The 21,189-nt window shown below is 45.0% G+C and overlaps 1 pseudogene; it reads left to right on the top strand.

The window, feature by feature from the left end:
• The first annotated feature begins 16,106 nt into the window (after window positions 1-16,106).
• Window positions 16,107-17,646, top strand: LOC134607707 (protein RCC2 homolog; annotated as a pseudogene).
• The last annotated feature ends 3,543 nt before the right edge of the window (window positions 17,647-21,189 follow it).

Genomic DNA, 21,189 nt, shown 5'->3' with positions numbered 1-21,189 from the left:
TGTGGTCCTGCAGGCACTCAGGGGGCAGCAAAAAAATGCAGCCCCCAAATGCCCCTGTGTTCCCCCTGTCATGGGAGGCCCAAGAGGTGGCCTAATGGCCACCTGAAGGACCCCCCCGGCCGGCTCTTGTCTCGCTGTCAGACGCGGTGAGGGAGCTGTGTTCTCTCTGCTCCCTCTCGCCGCGCACCGTTTGCTGATCCTGGAAGCCGGAATATGACGTCATTTCCGGCTCCCGGCATCAGTAGACAGCCCGCGTGGCGAGAGGGAGCAGAGAGAACACAGCTCCCTCGCCGCGTCTGACAGCGAGACAAGAGCCGGCCGCACTGAAGCCCCACTGGACCCCAGGGACAGGTCCACGCCAGCTCTCCAGGTAGGGAGGCTGGGTGGACATTTTTAAATTTAAAACAAATATACAAATAATTATTGTGTATATGTGTGTGTGTGTGTGTATGTGTCTGTGAGTGAGTGTGTCTGGGAGTGTGTGTGTCTGTGAGTGTATGTATTTGTGTGTGTGTATGTGTCTGGGAGTGAGTGTGTGTGTGTATGTGTCTGGGAGTGTGTGTGTCCGTGTATGTGTCTGGGAATGTGTGTCTGGAAGTGAGTGTGTGTGTCTGTGAGTGTATGTATGTGTATTTGTGTGTCTGTGAGTGTATGTGTGTGTTGGTGTCTGTGTGTGTCTGTGAGTGTGTGTGTGTATGTGTCTGGGAGTGGGTGTGTCTGGTTATGTGTGTCTGTGAGTGTATGTATGTGTGTGTGTGTATGTGTCTGGGAGTGTGTGTGTATGTGTCTGTGAGTGAGTGTGTCTGGGAGTGTGTGTGTCTGTGAGTGTATGTATGTGTGTGTGTGTATGTGTCTGGGAGTGTGTGTGTGAGTGTATGTGTCTGGGAGTGTGTGTGTCCGTGTATGTGTCTGGGAGTATGTGTGTGTGTGTGTGTCTGGGAGTGTGTGTCTGGGAGTGAGTGTGTGTGTCTGTGAGTGTATGTGTGTGTTGGTGTCTGTGTGTGTCTGTGAGTGTGTGTGTGTATGTGTCTGGGAGTGTATGTGTCTCGGTGTGTGTGTCTGTGAGTGTATGTATGTGTGTGTTTGTATGTGTCTGGGAGTGTGTGTGTCTGTGAGTGTATGTGTGTGTGTGTGTCTGTGATTGTGTGTGTGTGTCTATCTGTGAATTTGTGTGTGTGTGTGTGTGTCTTTGTGTGTGTGTCTGTGTGTGTCTTTGTGTGTCTGTGAGTGTACGTGTGTGTCTGTAAGTGTATGTGTGCACCTGAGTGTGTGTGTATGTGTTTATATATGCATACAAGTTTTTGTTTTTTTTTGGTGGTGGGGTGGGGGTGGATCTCGAGTGAGTTCCCACACTTTATTCCCCAGGACTTGACCCCTGATTAGGACAATATTGCACTATTACATATATTATTTTCTTTATATATGGAAAAATCTTTGCTATACAATATAACATTTGGGTAAGCTCACATTTATTTGCATGAAATTCTCTATTTTAACACAGCACAGTATTTTGAAAAAATAAAAGGCGGTGGTTTATCATCTAAACATTGGACATCACTTTGTTCAATGTTATTTAAAAATGTCAAATAAATGAATTCAATACTTCGATTTGAAATTCGTAATGGACTCAAGTCGCATATCCAACAAACCCCTTTAGTACATTATTTGTATATTTGTACATTAGCTTTCAATTTCTACTGAATGCTATAAAGCTCACAACAGACGATCACAAATAGATTAATTCACAAAATGTATTATTGAAACTTATAGCAAGATTTTCACCCATGTGGTTTTAGACAAGTTCTTATTGAAATGTATTTTTTTATTTTTTTTTCTACTGTCGAAGGGATACTATAGGCATCAAAGCGACTTTAGTTTTATGAAGCGGTTTTGGTGTATAGATCATGCCTCCGTAGTCTCACTGCTTAATTCTCTGCCCTTCAGGAGTCAAATCACTTGTGTTTCTGTTTATGCAGCCCTAGTCACACCTCCCCTGACTGTGACACAGCCTTCATGGAAAAAAAAGTTTATTTTTAAACGTATCTTAACTTGCTTTAGAAGTTTTTATCTCCTGCTCTTTAAATTGAAATGTAATCACACACAGGAGGCTCCTGCAGGGTCTAGAAGGCTATTAACTGAGCAGGAGATAGTACATTGTAGATTAAATAAAATGTGCAATAATGGAACCTAGAATATCTGGGTTCATATTCAGGAAGTGTGTAGGAAGGCTGCGCAAGGAGCCGGGAGGTATTGCTAGAGATGTATATACAAAGTGATTTAACTCCTAAATGGCAAATAATTGAGCGGTGATTCTTCAGGAGCATGATCTGTACCCCAAAACTGCTTCATTAAGCTAACGTTTTTGGTGCCTATAGTGTCCCTTTATTTGATCAAGAAGTGATTTTAAGCATTTTGGAGCACTTTACTTGTATTTCATCAATGTTAACAGTTCATAAAACAAACATTTGTCATTTTCTAAATAAACTTTAAATACGTTGTGATTTCTGTAACTCGAATTGGAAGACTAGGAATAAAGGAGATTAAATGAATGGGAGGGGATTGAAACTAAAATAAGATCCAGCATATTGCTTCTATATTGAATATTCAGAGGGGCTTTCTTGGTGTTAATTTGTTATTTTGATGTACGTGTTCATAAATGCTTTTATGAATCAATTGAATGACGAGAGTACATTGACTCATAAACACTGCTTTGATGGATTAGTGAATAACTAAGGCTTGAGTTGGTGAAAGATGGATGTTTGGCATTTAAAACACATAGCTATTAGAGAGAGTGTGATAGAGGGGGCGGCATTTTATTTTATTCTTTTAATTCTCTTCTCTCATTCACCAATTTCTTCGGTTACATTCTAGAGGAATTTGTAAATTTTAGTCAGGTTTCTGTTCTGTTCCTTCTAAGGATATATATGAAGTAGTAGGTGTCCCAGTCGTCTCAGATGGAATAATATGTGAAGAGACAGAAAAGTCCAAATAGTGCAGATTGTACTGATAAAATAGTTAAATGAAATAGTAAAAATTCCGTACTCACATTTACTAGAGCAGAACTTGCTCTAGTCAGGGCCGGATTAAGAGCACACTGGGCCTGGTGCTGACAATTATGATGGGCCTAATTACGGAATCTTATCGACCAAAAACACTAAAACAGTCATACCTCCCAAGCGTCATGTATCTGATGGAGATGGTGCTGGAGGGAAACTCATAGGATTCAGCTATAAGAAAACACATACTCTATGCTAATCTCTCTCTAATTTATGCTTTCATCTTTCAAGTAAATCCATACCCCCTAACAGCAGTGTCCAGTGAAGCAGGAAGTCAATGGGCGGGGTAAAAGAGTGGGCCACTGGTGCGAATCACGTAACCAGAACTGCCAAAAGGGGAGAACATGCCCAAAAAGGGGTCATGTCTGTCCAAAGAATTTGAAGGACAGCCTGGCATGAATGCATGTCAGGCTGCCCGCCAATAATGCAGGCTGTCCAACTAAGGGCATACTATGCAGGCAGCACCCTGAGCTTGACATAAATGTGTCTAATGATGCGCTCACTCCATGCTTTCTAAGGACTGTCCCCTAGCACTCGCTGGTCCACTTGTCTCCTTACCTTCTTACTAGCAGGCAGAAGTTCCTGGTATATAGTCTGGGACAGAGAAAAGGTGTATGTAGTAAGTGTAAAAGAAAGGGGACATGCCACAGTGTTAGAGAGACCAGCGTCTGCATTACCTAAACTAATGTTATTGTCAGCCAGTCCACACAAGTTTTGTTCCCATACATCCCTCTTAAGCTTCCAAACTTAAAGGGACACTATAGTCACCAGAACAACTACCACTTATTGTATTTGTTCTGGTAAATAGAATCATTCCATTCAGGCCCTTTGCAATAAACACTGTATTTTCAGAGAAAATAACTCCACTGGCCACTCCTTAGATGGCTGCTAGAGGTGCTTCCTGTGGCAGTACTGCCTAGTGTGCAGCACTGCCATTCAGTGTCTCCACCCTCTGCATGCAGACACTGAACTTCCCTCATAGATATGCATTGATTCAATGCATCTCTATGAGGAGATGCTGATTGGCCAGGGCTATGTTGGACTTGTGCTGGCTCTGCCTCTGATCTGCCTAGTTGACAGTATCAGCCAATCCTATGGGGAAGTATTGTAATTTGCTCAGACCACCACTTCTGATGATGTCAGCAGACAGTCAGTTCAGAGGCAGATCCAGCAGCATATTTTACTATATTTAGGGAGTCAAGAAGGGGCCAGGGTGGTTGTTTTAACATAATAGGGTCAGAAACACATGATTGTGTTCCTGACCCTATAGTGCACCTTTAAGCAAGAGTATGTGAAGAGTAGTTAGGGTTGCCACCTTTTTTAAAAATAAATACCAGCCTTAATCATTTGTATAATCACAAGGAGTGACATCAGAGAAAATTCTGTAAAATCACCAACAAACTACTCACAGTTTGATTCTGCTGTATAGATGGATTGCTCCCAGTGTCTCAGTCTCGCAAGTCATCCAGTGTCTCAGTGTCTCTATGTATCACAGTGTCAGTGTCCCCATGTCACCCAGACCCCTAGTCTCCCAGTGTCCCCGTGTCACTAGGATACTGGGGACACTGAAAGACATGGGGACACTGAAAGACATGGGAACACTGGGAGATTAGGGGACACTGGGAGATTAGGGGACACTGGCTGGGAGACAGACACTTGGGGATACTGGGAGACATGGGGACAGTTGTGGACATAGACATGGGGACACTGGGACATATGGGGACACTAGGCACACTGAGACACTAAGAACACAGACACTGGGAGACATGGGGACACTGAAACATTTGGGGACACTAAGACACTAGGGACACAGACATGGGAACACAAACACTGGGAGACTAGGGAACACTTGGGGACACTGGGAGACATGGGGACACCAAGACACTAGCGACACTGGATGGGGGACATGGGGACACTGGGAGAAATGGGGACATAGTGTCTCCGTGTCCCAATGCCTCCCAATGTCCCTATGTCTTACAGCGTCCCCATGTGTCTCAGTATCCGCTAGTGTCTGTGTCCCCATGTTTTCCAGTGTCCCCAAGTGTCCGTGTTTCACGGTCTCCCAGTGTCTGTGTCCCCAAGTGTCCTAGTGTCTGTGTCCCCATGTGTCCTAGTGTCTGTGTCCCCATGTGTCCTAGTGTCTGTGTCCCCTAGTGTCTCAGTGTCCCCATATATCCCCTAGTGTCTCAGTGTCCCCACATGTCCCCTAGTGTCTCAGTGTCCCCATATGTCCCTGCTGCCTTTCCCCCCATCCCTCACTTACCTGAGCTGTAGAGCTGCTGTCTGGACTCTGTGCTGTGTAGCTGCTCCCCCACGGATCAGTAAGTAGTAGAGAGAGGCAGGGATATGCTGTAACTTCCTATCCCTGCCTCTCTCCACACACAGTGACCCCTACTGGCCGGTGCTGGTATTGCAGAGTAATCTCCATTTATTCTGAGAAAAATACCTGCATTTGTATTGCCGGTATTACTGCAATACTGTCACGGCCAGGCAGCCTCAAATACCGGCTGTGTCAATAAAATACCAGTGAGGTGGCAAACCTAAGAGTAATTTGTAAAAAAAAAAAATAAAAAAAATTTTTTAAATGGGCCTATTCCATGGGCCTGGGCCTGGAGCTGCAGCTCCATCAGCCCCTATGTTAATCCGGCCCTGGCTCTAGTTATTGTAGCGTAGGTGGTACAGTCCCCACCAGGGAGCAGGATGGTAACCAGGAGATTAAAAAAAATAGAATTCAGGTATATATAAACAAATTGTAAATGTATTATACCAAAATAAATAAAGGAGATAAAAAGTACTGTATAAAAAGTCTTTCCAAAATCCACTTTACGCGTTTCACCTGTCAAAGGCTTCTACAGTGAGCGCCTAATTCATCTATTTTCTGTATATAGAAAGGGTAGTAGATACATGGAATAGCCTTCCAGTGGGAGCAGTAACAGTGGTATAGAAAGGGTAGTAGATACCTGGTATAGCCTTCCAGTGGGAGCAGTAACAGTGGTATAGAAAGGGCAGTAGATACATGGATTAGCCTTCCAGTGGGAGCAGTAACAGTGATATAGAAAGGGTAGTAGATACATGGAATAGCCTTCCAGTGGGAGCAGTAACAGTGATATAGAAAGGGTAGTAGATACATGGAATAGCCTTCCAGTGGGAGCAGTAACAGTGATATAGAAAGGGTAGTAGATACCTGGAATAGCTTTCCAGTGGGAGCAGTAACAGCAATATAGAAAGGGTAGTAGATACCTGGAATAGCTTTCCAGTGGGAGCAGTAACAGCAATATAGAAAGGGTAGTAGATACCTGGAATAGCCTTCCAGTGGGAGCAGTAACAGCGATATAGAAAGGGTAGTAGATACCTGGAATAGCCTTCCAGTGGGAGCAGTAACAGTGATATAGAAAGGGGAGTGGATACCTGGAATAGCCTTCCAGTGGGAGCAGTAACAGTGATATAGAAAGGGTAGTAGATACCTGGAGTGGCCTTCCAGTGGGAGCAGTAACAGTGATATAGAAAGGGGAGTGGATACCTGGAATAGCCTTCCAGTGGGAGCAGTAACAGTGATATAGAAAGGGTAGTAGATACCTGGAATAATCTTCCAGTGGGAGCAGTAACAGTGATATAGAAAGGGTAGTAGATACCTGGAATAGCCTTCCAGTGGGAGCAGTAACAGTGATATAGAAAGGGTAGTAGATACCTGGAATAGCCTTCCAGTGGGAGCAGTAACAGTGATATAGAAAGGGTAGTAGATACCTGGAATAGCCTTCCAGTGGAAGCAGTAACAGTGATATAGAAAGGGTAGTCAATACCTCGAATAGCCTTCCAGTGGGAGCAATAACAGTGATATAGAAAGGGTAGTAGATAACTGGAATAGCCTTCCAGTGGGTAAATGATAACAGTGGTATAGAAAAGGTAGTTGATACATGGAATAGCCTTCCAGTGGGTAAATGCTAACAGTGATATAGAAGGGGTAGTAGATACATGGAATAACCTTCCAGTGGGAGCAGTAACAGTGATGTAAAAAGGGTAGTAGATACCTGGAATAGCCTTCCAGTGGGAGCAGTAACAGGGATATAGAAAGGGTAGTAGATACCTGGAATAGCCTTCCAGTGGAAGCAGTTACGGCTAACAGCGATATAGAAATGGTATTAGATACCTGGAATAGCCTTCCAGTGGGGGCAGTAAAGGCTAACAGTGATACAGAAATGGTAGTAGATACCTGGAATAGCCTTCCAGTGGAAACAGTTAAGGATAGCCGTGATATAGAAAGGGCAGTAGATACCTGGAATAGTCTTTCAAGGGAAATAGAAATGTTAGAACTGATATATAAAGGGCAATAGATACCAAGAACAGATTCCCAATGAAAGACGCATATGTTACAGCAACATAACATGATTCAAAAATGCCTGAAATTGATTTCCAGCAGAAGACATAAAGGATAACGTAACCGAGAAATTGGCAAATGACTGGGGTAAGCAACAGGTTTTCATTAAAACACCGCAAGTATAATAGGAATGTAGAATAATTTGGATCTGATATAATCAGTTGTGTTTTCTTTTCTCTTGTAACCCAGTTCTACAATTTGTTATTCTGTAGTAACCTCTGATAATTATTTTTCTTAAATTGAATTTTGGTTTGGAACCATTGTACATTAGACAGTGTAACAATGTGCTTTATATAGCGTTTGTTACAATATGTCCTTTACTCCTCTGACCTGCGTTCCTAAACCTCCCTCTCACTCCGGATTACGATCCTTTACAAAGCCATGAAGACCTGTTTAACTTTCACTAAAAAGGCAGAACAATTATTATACAATTCATGTCAGAATTCTGGATAATTACAAGAAAACACTGCATTACACTGCATATACAGTAATAAAAGGTATACTGTTACTTTAAATAACAGAATAAACAACAGGTTGTCATTTACATATAAAAGAAAAATAAGAGAGAGACAATATATAGTGTAGTATGTTCAGTAGCAAATATATCGATAAAAAAATAAACTAACATCACTTATAAACAGAAAGTACAAAGATAATTTGTGCAAATTGCGCCCTGGCCACAAGGTCCCTAAAATCTCTGGTACAGTCACCCAGCAAGGAAGTAATAAAATGCTAAACTGCTTGAAGGGCTCAATGCGTTTTGAATAATTAATAAACTTCCACAGCTCAAGAGCTGATTGGACAATTTCTCTGGATTATGATAATTTAATGTATTTGTCTATTTCTTACCACTATAAAAAAGTAGATTAGAATGTTGCAATAATTATAATAAATTAAGGTTACTTTATACTTGTGTGACGACGATATGAATGCAGCAGCCTACTGGAAACCCTGATCATATAAATCCCCAGATTGTAAACCAAAAAAAGTGTAGGTGCGCAAACAGTTAAAAGATCAATTAGATAATATATCATTACTTCCCAAGATATCCAAACAATTAAGTGTGGGATAGCAATATTATTTTAAAACCTTGCAAAATACTTGCAATTCCTTGAATGGCTATGTCACAGGTAGGAATTGCAAGTATTTTTTTTCTCTTTTCACTTTATGTGGTAATAATAATAATATTGCTATTTCACACTTAATTGTTCAGAGATCTTGGGAAGTAATTATATATTATCTAATTGATCTTTTAACTGTTTGTGCACCTACACTTTTTTTGGTTTATTTCTTACCACTAACTACATTGTTTTTGTGTATTCTGTCTAATCATAATATACCCTAATCATAAGACTTATAACTGGTGTCAGTCCTACTACCCCATCAAATTGTATTGCTCCTGTGGTTGTCTAGTCTGTAACCTAAAAGCCTGTATTTAATCCTAGCCATGCTTATATAATGCAATCTGTTCTCAGACATGTTGAAGCCTATCTACGTTTTTCAGCTGACCGCATTATTATGGTCAAAGCTCTCAAAGTTATTGGCATTCCTACAACAGTACTTGGTCTGTGAATCACCTGCTCTTTGTTGGAGGTGGAAGAGCTGGGACAGGGGATTGAGAGGCTGCAATCTGGTGCAGAAGAGTGGAAGACTTCATCCAAACCAGTTCTTGGTGAAATTAAATCCCTTCTCCATGTGGTGCATCAAAAATTCCATGATGATCATGGTCTCTAATGCTTGGCAACCTTGAGGTACAGCTTAAGCTTTAGAACTTGGTAACAACCATCTTATCTAAGCATTAATCCGGATAACATTATAATATCCATGTGCCTTTATTATTTATGTGATATACATACTGGCTGGTTAGAACATTGGTCACACCACCCCAACAGTGTCAGGGCTCCGCGGGCAGCGGTGAGGGGAGGCTGCAATCCGCTTGCAGCACTCACCCTCGGTCCGTCGCTGCCCGCGGTCCCCCCTCCTCTTACCGGGCGGCGAGCGGCGTCCTCTCCTCTTGACACGCCGCTCGCGTCCTCTCCTCCTCCTGCCCCCAGCGGCAGCATGTCTAACGCTGCACGCTGGGAGCCGGCACCCATATCAGTACGCCGGGGTCACTCACGTGACCCGGCGTTAAAGTGACAGTACAACAATCACAGTGTGGGGTATAGATACCCCCCACGTGTGTTTGTTAATTCTGATTGGAAGTTATCCAATCAGAATTAAGGCAAGGATATTTATACTTACCTTTCCTGTCTCTCAGTGCCCTGTTGTGGTCTTTGCTTTAGAGTATTGATACTGAACGTGTGCTTTCTGGTTACGTACTCCCTGGCTTGTTATACTGACTTTGTGACTTTCTCCTACCCTTTGACCTCGGCTTGTTTATCGTTATTCTGTTTTCTGGTTCCCCTTACTTGGCTTATCTCCTGACTATTCTGTGTGTGCTTAGCCCGGCCACTCTAAGGTCCGGTACTGCACACTTTCTGAGTGTGTGTCTGTGTGTGTGTTAGCGTGTTGGGTTCCCCGAATCGTGACATTACAACAGGGCCATAATGGAACCTGCTGACATACCACAGCTCCTAGTCAATCAGGAGGCTAGAATGGAGGGCTTGGACCACCGTATGGATCAGTTTGCTCAAGCTTTGCAGACCATACTGGCTCGTACTGCACACCTGCAGCCTTCCGTCCAGGAGGCGGTTGCTGCTGTGCCCGAACCCAGTGCCACTCCAGTACCCGTTCCTGCTCATGTAGTCCATATGACACCGCCACAGCGCTATAGTGGTGACCCAGCATTGTGTCGTGGTTTCCTCAATCAAATTGACATCCATTTGGTGATGAATCCACGTTCCTATCCCACCGACAGATCCAAAATTGCCTTTTTGATAAACCACCTGTCTGGGAGAGCTTTAGCTTGGGCAAACCCCATGTGGGAAAATACGTCTCCTATGTCCTTTGCAGATTTTTTGTCAGCATTCAAACGCACGTTTGATCAACCCGGTAGGGTTGCCTCTGCTGGCAAAGCTCTGCTTAGGGTTCGACAGGGTAACAGATCTGTAGCGGATTATACTATCGAATTCCGCACTCTAGCAGCTGAAGTGGTTTGGAATAACGACGCCCTCGTAACAGCCTTTCAGGAGGGTTTGGCCGCTTACATACTGGATGAGATAGCATCTAGGGAACTGCCTGTCCTTCTAGATGATATTATAGACTATGTAATCCTTATTGATAACCGCATTAGAGAGAGACGTAGTCAAAGACGGCTGGATACACGGGTGTTACCTGATCTACCCAGTACTGCATTACTAGCGTTACCCGCTCCTAGGCAACCATCCCCCGAACCCATGCAATTGGGTGCTACGGGGTTAACTGAGGCTGAAAGAACGTATCGTAGAAGGGAGGGGTTATGTCTTTATTGTGGAAAGAGGGGGCACCACTGTAATACAGGGAAACTCCAGCACCTAAGGCCTAGAGAGGGGTCGGCCTCGGGTGTTATGACTTTGTCCCCTCATGTGTCCATCTCCAGACCATTTATTACGGTCTCTCTTTTGGTCATAAAAACCACTATAAGAACCAAAGCCTTGATCGATTCAGGTGCGGCAGACAACCTTATGGATGAGACCTTTGCCAAAACTGCAGCCTTGACTTTGATCCAAAAGGCCACACCCTTGGCCGTTGAGGCCATAGATGGTAGACCACTTGAGAGACCTCTAGTGACCCATGAAACCCAAGAAATAGTTATGTCTGTGGGTGCTTTACACAAGGAAAGGTTAACCTTCCAAATAATTGACTCCCCTACTGCTTCCATAGTTCTGGGTTTTCCCTGGTTAGTGAAACACAACCCAGTACTTGATTGGGGTTGTTTAGACATACTCTCCTGGAGGGAATCCTGTCAACGAGACTGTATGGCCCAAGTACGTCCCGTTTGTTTACTTAACTTGCCAACGGCTAAACCGCTTTCTGTTTCTGTCCGTTCTGTATATGCAGACCTTGCGTTGGTTTTCGAAAAAAGGGAGGCAGATAAGCTACCCCCACACCGTGAGTATGACTGTGCCATAAACCTATTACAGGGTACTATGCCTCCTAGGGGTAAGGTCTACCCTCTTTCTGAGAAAGAAAACCAGGTCATGGAGGAGTACATACAGGAGGCCTTAAGTAAAGGTTTTATTAGAAGGTCCTCCTCTCCTGCCGGGGCTGGTTTCTTTTTTGTGGCAAAAAAGGAGGGCGATTTGAGACCGTGTATAGACTACAGAGCCCTAAACAATATAACGATTAAAAATGCCTATCCGATCCCCCTCATTACTGAATTGTTTGATCGTGTCAAGGGTTCTAGATATTTTACTAAACTAGACCTCAGGGGGGCTTATAACCTTGTTCGTATCAAGGAGAACGATGAATGGAAAACGGCGTTCAATACACGTAGTGGGCATTACGAGTATCTGGTCATGCCTTTTGGATTGTGTAATGCTCCTGCCGTTTTTCAGGATCTCATAAACGATGTCCTTAGAGATCTACTGCATGTCTGTGCTGTAGTCTACCTTGATGACATACTTGTATATTCTCCAGATTTGAAGACACATCATACTCATGTTAGGATGGTGCTTAAGAGGTTGTTGCAGAACGGTCTTTATTGTAAATTAGAAAAATGCTTATTCGACCAAACTTCTGTACAATTCCTGGGTTATGTTATTTCTCAACAAGGATTCAGCATGGATCCTTCTAAATTGGAAGCTATACTGTCCTGGCCCCTTCCCCAAGGACTTAAGGCAATACAGCGATTTATAGGGTTTGCCAATTATTATAGAAAGTTCGTTAAAAACTTCTCATCCATTATTTCCCCTATCACTAAACTGACAAAAAAGGGTTTACACCCCAGGGTTTGGAATCCTAATGCTATTGTGGCCTTCGAGACTCTAAAAAAGGCTTTTGCCACTGCCCCTGTGTTACACCATCCTGATCCTCTCGTCAGGCTAGATGGTCTTTATTTCTCTCACGTTTTCAGTACATAATCACATACAGGCCGGGTTATCGAAATGTCAAGGCTGATGCCATCTCCCGCCAGTACGAACCTGTAGATTCTATTACCTCCACTCCTGAGCCCATTGTACTCACAACTAATATAATAGCTACTACCCGTTTGGTTATCTCGTCTCTTTTTCTTGATGGTATCAAGTCATACCAATCCCAAGCACCCTCTGAGACTCCTATTGGTAAGCTGTACGTGAAAGTAAAAGACAGAAAGAAGTTGTTAACTTTATTTCACACAGCCAAAACGGCTGGTCATCCAGGGGTTACCAAGACTTACAAGGGTCTTTTCCAACAGTTTTGGTGGCCCTCACTCAAAAAAGACGTGGTAGATTATGTGCAGGCTTGCCGTGTAAGCCGTGCAGTGTAAGTCCCCTAATGTTAAACCCCTGGGACTCCTTATGCCCCTATCTGTACCCAAGAAACTGTGGACACACTTATCCATGGACTTTATTGTGGATCTTCCTTCATCTGATGGGCAGACAGTAATTTTGACTGTAACGGATAGGTTCTCCAAAATGGCGCACTTCATTCCGCTTAAGAAGCTACCTTCTGCGGTTCAGTTGGCTCAGGTGTTTGCCAAAGAAGTGTTCCGCTTGCATGGTATACCACAAGATATCGTATCTGACAGGGGCCCTCAGTTTGTCTCTCGGTTTTGGAGAGGCTTTTGTGTTGAGATGGGGGTCTCCTTATCGTTTACTTCCTCCTATCATCCGCAATCTAATGGAGCTGCCGAACGAGCAAATCAGTCTGTGGAGTTGTATTTACGCTGTTTCACGAATGCACACCAGGACAACTGGTCCCATCTCCTTCCCTGGGCTGAGTTTGCCAGGAACACTGTGTCTCATTCTTCTACTGGCGTAAGTCCTTTTATGGTGGCTTATGGGTTCCAACCCGCTGTCCTTCCCGGTGTGTTCTCCGACAAGGGAATGCCCGCTTTGGACGAGCACCTCGCCTCCTTACGGAAGATGTGGGATCAGGTCCATGATGCTCTTTGTCGTGCTGCTGCTACTCAAAAGAGATTTGCTGATCATCGTCGGTGTGCGGCTCCTTCTTATGCTCCGGGTGATAGGGTTTGGTTGTCCTCTAGGAATCTCCGCCTTAGGGTTCCCTCATGAAGTTCGCGCCCAAGTTCCTTGGTCCCTATAAGGTGTTTCGTAGGGTGAATCATGTGTCCTAATCCCTGGCCTTGCCCCCTTCTATGCGCATACCTAACACCTTTCACACCTCCCTTTTGAAGCCCTTGCTCTGTAATCGGTTCTCTGGGTCTCTCAGGCGTTCCGATGCCCTCCGCGCGGTCTCTAGTGACGTATATGAGGTGGCTGCTCTCCTTGATTCTCGTTTCTCTCGAGGTCGGTTGCAGTATCTGGTTGATTGGAAGGGTTACGGCCCGGAGGAGCGGTCGTGGGTTTCTGTCTCTGACTTGGACGCGCCCTCTTTGATCCGCTCCTTTCATGCGCGGTTTCCTTTGAAGCCTTCGGGGGGGGGGGTTATGTCAGGGCTCCGTGGGCAGCGGTGAGGGGAGGCTGCAATCCGCTTGACAGAAGACAGAAAATCCGCTGCCCTTAAGACAGAAAGAGAGACCCATTGCAGTAGAGGCTATTGATGGAAGGCCTCTTACCCAGCCTCTCATCCCACACGAAACTCTGCCAATCACTGTCTCAGTGGGTATTCTTCACTCTGAAGAGATGGTTTTTCAAATCATATCTTCACCTACATGTCTGATAATACTCGGTTTCCCTTGGCTCCAGAAACACAATCCACATTTAGATTGGGTTGAAGGAGAGATTGCGAGTTGGGGTGAGAGATGCAGAGATGTTTGCTTAAAGCAGATACCACAACCAATTGGTACCATCAATGTTCCCATTGCACCTCCCCTGACCACACAAATACCACTGCATTATTTGGACTTAAAGGAGGTGTTCAACAAGGCCCAGTCGGAGGGGTTGCCACCACATAGACCCTATGACTGTGCCATAACTTTATTACCAGGTACTATGCCTCCAAAGGTTGGAGTATATGCTCTATCCCCCCAAGAAAACCTTTGTTTAGAGGAGTATATGAAGGATGCTTCAGAAAGGGTCATATCCGTAGGTCCTCCTCACCCGCTGGGGCTGGGTTCTTCGTTGTCTCTAAAAAAGAAGGAGACCTACGCCCCTGTATAGCCTATAGGGGCTTGAATAGGATTACGATAAAAAAAGCCTATCCTATTCTCTTTATTTCAGAGTTATTCGGCAAGTTGAAAGGAGCTCGAGTCTTCACTAAGCTCGATCTCAGAAGTGCGTACAACCTTGTCAGGATTAAGGACGGTCACGAGTGGATGACCGCATTTAATACTAGAATGGGACATTACGAATACCTGGTTATGCCGTTTGGATTATGCAACGCTCCAGCGGTATTCCAGGATTTTATTAACGATGTCCTAAGGGAGTACCTCCACATGTTCGTTTTAGTGTACCTAGACGACATTCTCATCTATTCCCCAGACCTAGAGACACATCACGAACATGTGGGAATAGTACTCAAAACCCTGTTAAAGAACGGTCTCTACTGTAAGCTGGAGAAATGCCAGTTTGACCAAACGGAGATACAATTTCATGGATATGTTATATCTCCGTCCGGTTTCCAGATGGACCCCCGCAAGCTGGAGGCAGTCTTACAGTGGCCGTTGCCCAAGGGCCTTAAAGCTACACAATGCTTTATAGGTTTTGCGAATTACTACCGCAAATTTATTAAAGGGTTTTCTTCTGTAATTTCTCCTATAACCAACCTAACCAAAAAAGGAGCAAATTGCAAATCATGGCCCAAAGAAGCAAGAGAGGCATTTAAACAGTTACAATCTTTATTTTCCTCAGCACCTGTCCTGACCCATCCTGATCCAACCAAACCATTTATTCTAGAAGTGGATGCGTCAGAAACAGGAGTAGGAGCCATTCTGTCTCAGAGAGAAAGTCCTGATGCGCCTTTACATCCCTGTGGATTTCTCTCTCGCAAACTCACACCTGCAGAGAAGAACTATGACATAGGGAATAGGGAACTTTTGGCCATTGAACTTGCCCTTAAAGAATGGAGGCATCTCTTGGAAGGTTCCAAAGAGCCACTTTTGATCTTTACCGATCATAAGAATTTGGCTTATATAGGTGACGCTAAGAGATTGTCCTCTCGTCAGGCTAGATGGTCATTGTTCCTCTCCCGATTCAATTTCGTAATTACTTATAGGCCTGGGACCAAGAAAACAAAGGCAGATGCACTGTCTAGACAGTTTGAGACAGATGAAGCTCCTGAACAGGAGGTATTTCCTATCATACCTCCAGAATGCCTCATTGCCACCACAGTTTCCGAAGTGTCTTCTCCACTCTTCTGTGCCATAAAAGCAGATCAAACTCAGGCACCCATGGGAAAACCTCCGGATAAACTGTATGTGTCACCTCCATTAAGAAAAAAGGTTCTTGATTTATTCCATGATAATCTCACAGCAGGTCATCCTGGAGTCCATAAAACCCTCTCTGCTGGCGGTTTGGGGTGAAGGGGGGTGCAGCTTTGTTTTGGGAAGGGTTTGCTGGGTAATGGGGGGCATAGTTGGGGTTTACACCGTGTTTTGGGGGGCAGCAGGAGCAGCTGTGGGGTAAAGTGCCACATTGAGGGTTGGGGGGATCATGCCCAGGAAGAAGGTCACCGACGGGAATGGAGCGGCCCGGCCTGGGGGCAGGAAGAAAGCCGCGGCCTCTGGTAGGAAGAGAGACCGTGACGAGTTCAGCAGCGACGATGACGATCTGGACGCGAGCCCGGGGTCTGACGGCGGATTCCAGGCCCAAAACAACAAGAGGGGTCCGGGCAAGGGGGCCAGCAAAGCCGCGGCTGCTGTGATCGTCACCGAGCCCGAGCACACAAGGAGAAGATTAAACTTGAAGGCTCCAAAGCAAAGGGACAAATTCTAATCTTTGGAGCAACCAACTGGGACTTGATTGGACGTAAAGAAGTACCTAAACAGCAAGCTGCCTACCGTAATCTGGGACAAACTTGTGAGGGCCCCACCGATATGGCTGCCTGACTGGCATACAGGTCCGGACTGTGGCTTCTGGCCCGTGTTCAGCGCACAGTCTCCTTATCACCACGGAGGGAAAGCTGTGGAGCTGGGGTCGCAACGACAAAGGGCAGCTGGGACATGGGGATATTAAGAGAGTGGACTCCCCGAAACCTATTGAGAGCCTGAAAGGGGAGGTGTTTGTGCATGCATCCTGTGGAAGGAACCACACGCTGGCGCTGACAGAGAACGGATCTGTCTATGGGTTTGGAGAAAATAAAATGGGCCAACTTGGTCTTGGAAACAAAACGGATGCCGTGCCAAGTCCTGCCCAGATCCTGTATAACGGACAGCCCATCACAAAAGTGGCCTGTGGAGCTGAGTTCAGTATGATCATGGACTGTAAGGGAAACCTCTATTCCTTCGGCTGCCCAGAGTATGGACAGTTGGGACACAACTCTGATGGTAAATACATAGCATGTGCTCAGCGTATCGAATACGACTGTGAGCTGATAGCGCGCCGGATTGCAATATTTATAGAGAAGACAAAGGATGGTCAGATTCTGCCAGTTCCTAATGTGGTTGTGCGAGATGTTGCATGCGGAATCAATCACACGCTTGTGTTGGACTCTCAGAAGCGCGTCTTCTCCTGGGGATTTGGTGGTTATGGCCGGCTAGGACATACGGAGCAAAAGGATGAGATGGTGCCACGACTGGTAAAGCTGTTTGACTTCCCAGGTCGTGGTGCATCTCAAATATACACTGGTGCCACCTGTTCTTTTGCCGTCAATGAGATGGGTGGATTGTTTTTCTGGGGAGCAACAAACACTTCACGTGATTCCACTATGTAATCCAAAGCTGTGCAGGATCTGTGCAGATGGAAGGTCAGAAGCTTGGTGTGTGGGAAGAGCAGTATTATTGTAGCAGCCGATGAAAGCACAATCAGCTATGGCCCTTCTCCAACCTACGGAGAGCTGGGCTATGGTGACAACAAGGCCAAATCCTCAACTACTGCGCAGGAAGTAAAGACGCTGGATGGTGTCTACGCAGAGCAGGTTGCGATGGGTTATTCGCACTCGATGGTCGTAGCACGGGACGAGACTGAGAAAGACAAAGAGAAATTGAAAAAGCTCCCAGAGTACAACCCCCGTACCTTGTGATGCTGAATGAACCTCCAGAATCGGTGCCTTGTGAATGAGCATAGATTGACTTTTCATTCCAGCACTTCTGGTGCCTTGTTAACCTCCCATTCCCACCAGTTTGTTTCATAGTGTTCTTGTTAACCCCTTGAGGACCAAACTTCTGGAATAAAAGGGAATCATGACATGTCACACATCATGTGTCCTTAAGGGATTAAAGGTGTCCAGCTGTTGGCTCACTGTCTTGTGATGGAGTGCAACTCTCATTACGCTCAGCCAATTTGCTGGTAGTGGGATTTGCAGACCATTGCAACAGCAGGTAAAGTTGCAACGGGCACTATTTTTCTCTTATGTTGTGTTAGAATTTAGAAAAGAATGAGGAGATAAAGTCTTTATAGAAACTGCTATTGTGTATTGTTTATTCTCCATTAAAAATGTCCCTAGCCCAGTAAGCGTGCTAGGGATCTGGGCATGAAGAATCTGTCCTTATCCACAGCTTAACTTCACAGGTAAAGGCAGCCACTCAGTACGGAGCTTATTACTGCTTGATGTAAGAGCAGGATTCTGCCGATAGCCATTATTTTTGTGCATTAATTTCCACTGCTGTCCCAAAACTTGGGGGAGGGGGGCTCAGAATTTGTTTGAAACCATATTGAGCCTGGTTGTATGGGTCATCCTATGGTGAACTGGTTCCTGAGCCACGTTTGCCACAGATTACCTGCTCCTTAAATGTTAATATGCAGCCACTCTAATTATTCATCTCCACATCTTAATTTGTTAAATGTAACTTTTGTTTTTTCTCCCCACCCAGCTCTGTCACTTAGGGGAACATGTCTGCAGTTGGGTAAAACAACTCTCTCTAGTTCTTGAACTGCAAGTCCCATTAGGCTTCCTTGCGTCAGGATCGGGACAGGGATCCAACACGCAGAGTACAAACAGGTACAGGGTACGTATACTGGTCCTTAGAATGGCCGGACTAACGTAAGTAGTAAGTAAAGAATGATCTAGAGACAAGCCGAGGTCGAGGGAACGAGAGAGCAGGTAAGCGAGAGACAAGCCGAGTCAAAGGGTAATAGAGGTAAACGAGGTAGAACAGGCAAGCCGGGTCAAAACCAAAGAAACTAACAGAATACAAGAGCACTGAGTGACTAGACAAGCTAGAACCACGACAGGGCAATGAACAAACGTAGAAAGCCCTATTTTATACCCTGATTCTAAACAGGTAATCACGCCCCCGACGAATCCTCATTCGTGCTTGGGGCTTGATTGACAGATCCGGTTGGGTTAACGTCATGACGTCGGCTACTGAACGCCGCGTCATAAAAGGAAGTGGATCCCTCGCGGCCGGCGTGTAAACGACCGAGGGAACCGCGAGGAACGAGTGATTCAACCCTTTTGCGAGGAAGAACGTCCAAGTGTCTCACCTCCACAGAGGTAGAGACAGCAGGTACCCTGACAGTACCCCCCCCCTCAGAAACGCCCACCGGGTGGAAGGAACCGGGACGAGATGGAAAACGGGAGTGAAAAGCCCTGCGGAGGCGAGGCGCATGCACATCCTCCTGAGGTATCCAAGACCTCTCCTCAGGACCATATCCCTTCCAATCAACCAAATATTGTAACCTCCCCCGGGAGATACGAGAATCGATGATGGAATTGATTTCATACTCCTCTTGTCCCTCAACCTGAACAGAGCGAGGAGAGGATGCAGTGGAGGAAAACTTTTTACATATTAGGGGTTTTAACAAGGAAACATGAAAGGAGTTAGGAATGCGTAAGGCAGATGGAAGAGCCAGACGATACGCAACTGGGTTAATTCGAGTCAGGACCCTGTAAGGTCCAATGTAACGAGGAGCGAATTTCATAGAAGGAACCTTCAAGCGAATGTTTTTGGGTACTCAACCATACCCTGTCCCCTGGAACAAAGACTGGAGCCGCCCTTCTATGTTTATCAGCGTGTTTCTTAAACAACATGGAATTATGCAGAAGAATTTGTCGAGTCTGATCCCACAACTTCCTCAGATTGGCAACATGAACATCAACCGACGGTACTCCTTGGGAAGGAGAAACCGAGGGAAGAATGGAGGGATGAAAGCCATAATTCATGAAAAAGGGGCTAGAACGAGTAGAATCACAAACGAGATTGTTGTGTGCGAACTCTGCCCAAGGAATCAGACCAACCCAATCGTCCTGGTGTTCGGAAACGAAACAACGCAAATATTGTTCGATCTTTTGATTAGTGCGTTCAGCAGCTCCGTTAGACTGGGGATGATAGGCAGAAGAGAAATTCAATTTGATACCCATTTGAGAGCAGAATGACTTCCAAAAACGGGAAACAAATTGGGAACCTCTATCAGAAAAAATTTCGGAAGGTATCCCATGTAAACGAAATATCTCTTTAGCAAATATCTCAGCCAATTCAGGAGAAGATGGAAGTTTAGGTAAGGGCACAAAATGAGCCATCTTAGTAAACCTGTCAACCACCGTGAGAATCACAGTCTGTTTTTTAGAAACAGGTAAATCGACAATGAAGTCCATAGCCAAACAGGTCCATGGTTTCTCGGGAATTTCCAAGGGATGCAAAAGCCCACATGGAAGCGTCTGAGGTCGTTTAGTCTTCATACAGACCTCACATGCTTCGACGAAATCCCTAATATCTTTACGTAAGGTGGGCCACCAGAAATCTTTGGCTATTAAGGAACATGTCTTACGAATGCCAGGATGCCCAGCCACCTTACTATTGTGAAAGCATTGTAGCAGTTCTAGTTGGAGTTCAGCAGGAACAAAATATCGTGACTCAGGACTCTGTCTAGGAGCCAGATGTTGTAGCTTCATAATCTCGGCAAGCAACGGAGAATGAATCCTGAGGCTAGTGTTGGCGATAATATTGCACTTGGGAACTATAGAAGAGAAAACCGTCTCAGATATAGTAGAAGGTTCATGTTGGCGAGACAAAGCATCGGCCTTAGAGTTCTTAGAACCAGGTCTATAAGTGAGCACGTAATTGAAATGGGTGAGGAACAAGGACCAACGAGCTTGTCTGGCGGATAAGCACTTGGCCTCCCCAATATAAGACAAGTTCTTGTGATCCGTCAGAATAGTAACAGGATGCAAGGTCCCCTCCAATAAATGTCTCCACTCCTTTAAGGCCATGATAACAGCTAGTAGTTCCCTGTCACCAATATCATATCTGCTTTCAGTCCCAGATAGTTTCTTGGAAAAAAAAACCACACGGATGTAATGGTTTATCCACGCCTAACCTTTGGGACAAGATGGCACCTATACCTGTCTCTGAGGCGTCTACCTCGAGTAGGAAAGGTAAAGTTGTATCGGGGTGAACTAAAATTGGTGCAGAAGCAAAAAGTTCCTTAAGTGTCTTGAAGGCAACGAGAGCTTCAGTAGACCAAGTCTTAGTGTCAGCCCCCTGTCTGGTCATATTGGTAATAGGAGCAATAATGGAAGAGTATCCTTTAATGAAGCGCCTATAATAATTGGAGAATCCAATAAACCTCTGAATGGCCTTGAGACCCCTAGGTAATGGCCAATCTAAAATAGACTGGAGTTTATCCGGATCCATTT

Source organism: Pelobates fuscus, chromosome 4 (genome assembly GCF_036172605.1).
Source record: "Pelobates fuscus isolate aPelFus1 chromosome 4, aPelFus1.pri, whole genome shotgun sequence".
Classification (NCBI taxonomy): Eukaryota; Metazoa; Chordata; class Amphibia; order Anura; family Pelobatidae; genus Pelobates; species Pelobates fuscus.
This window is presented reverse-complemented; position numbering and strand designations above follow the sequence as displayed.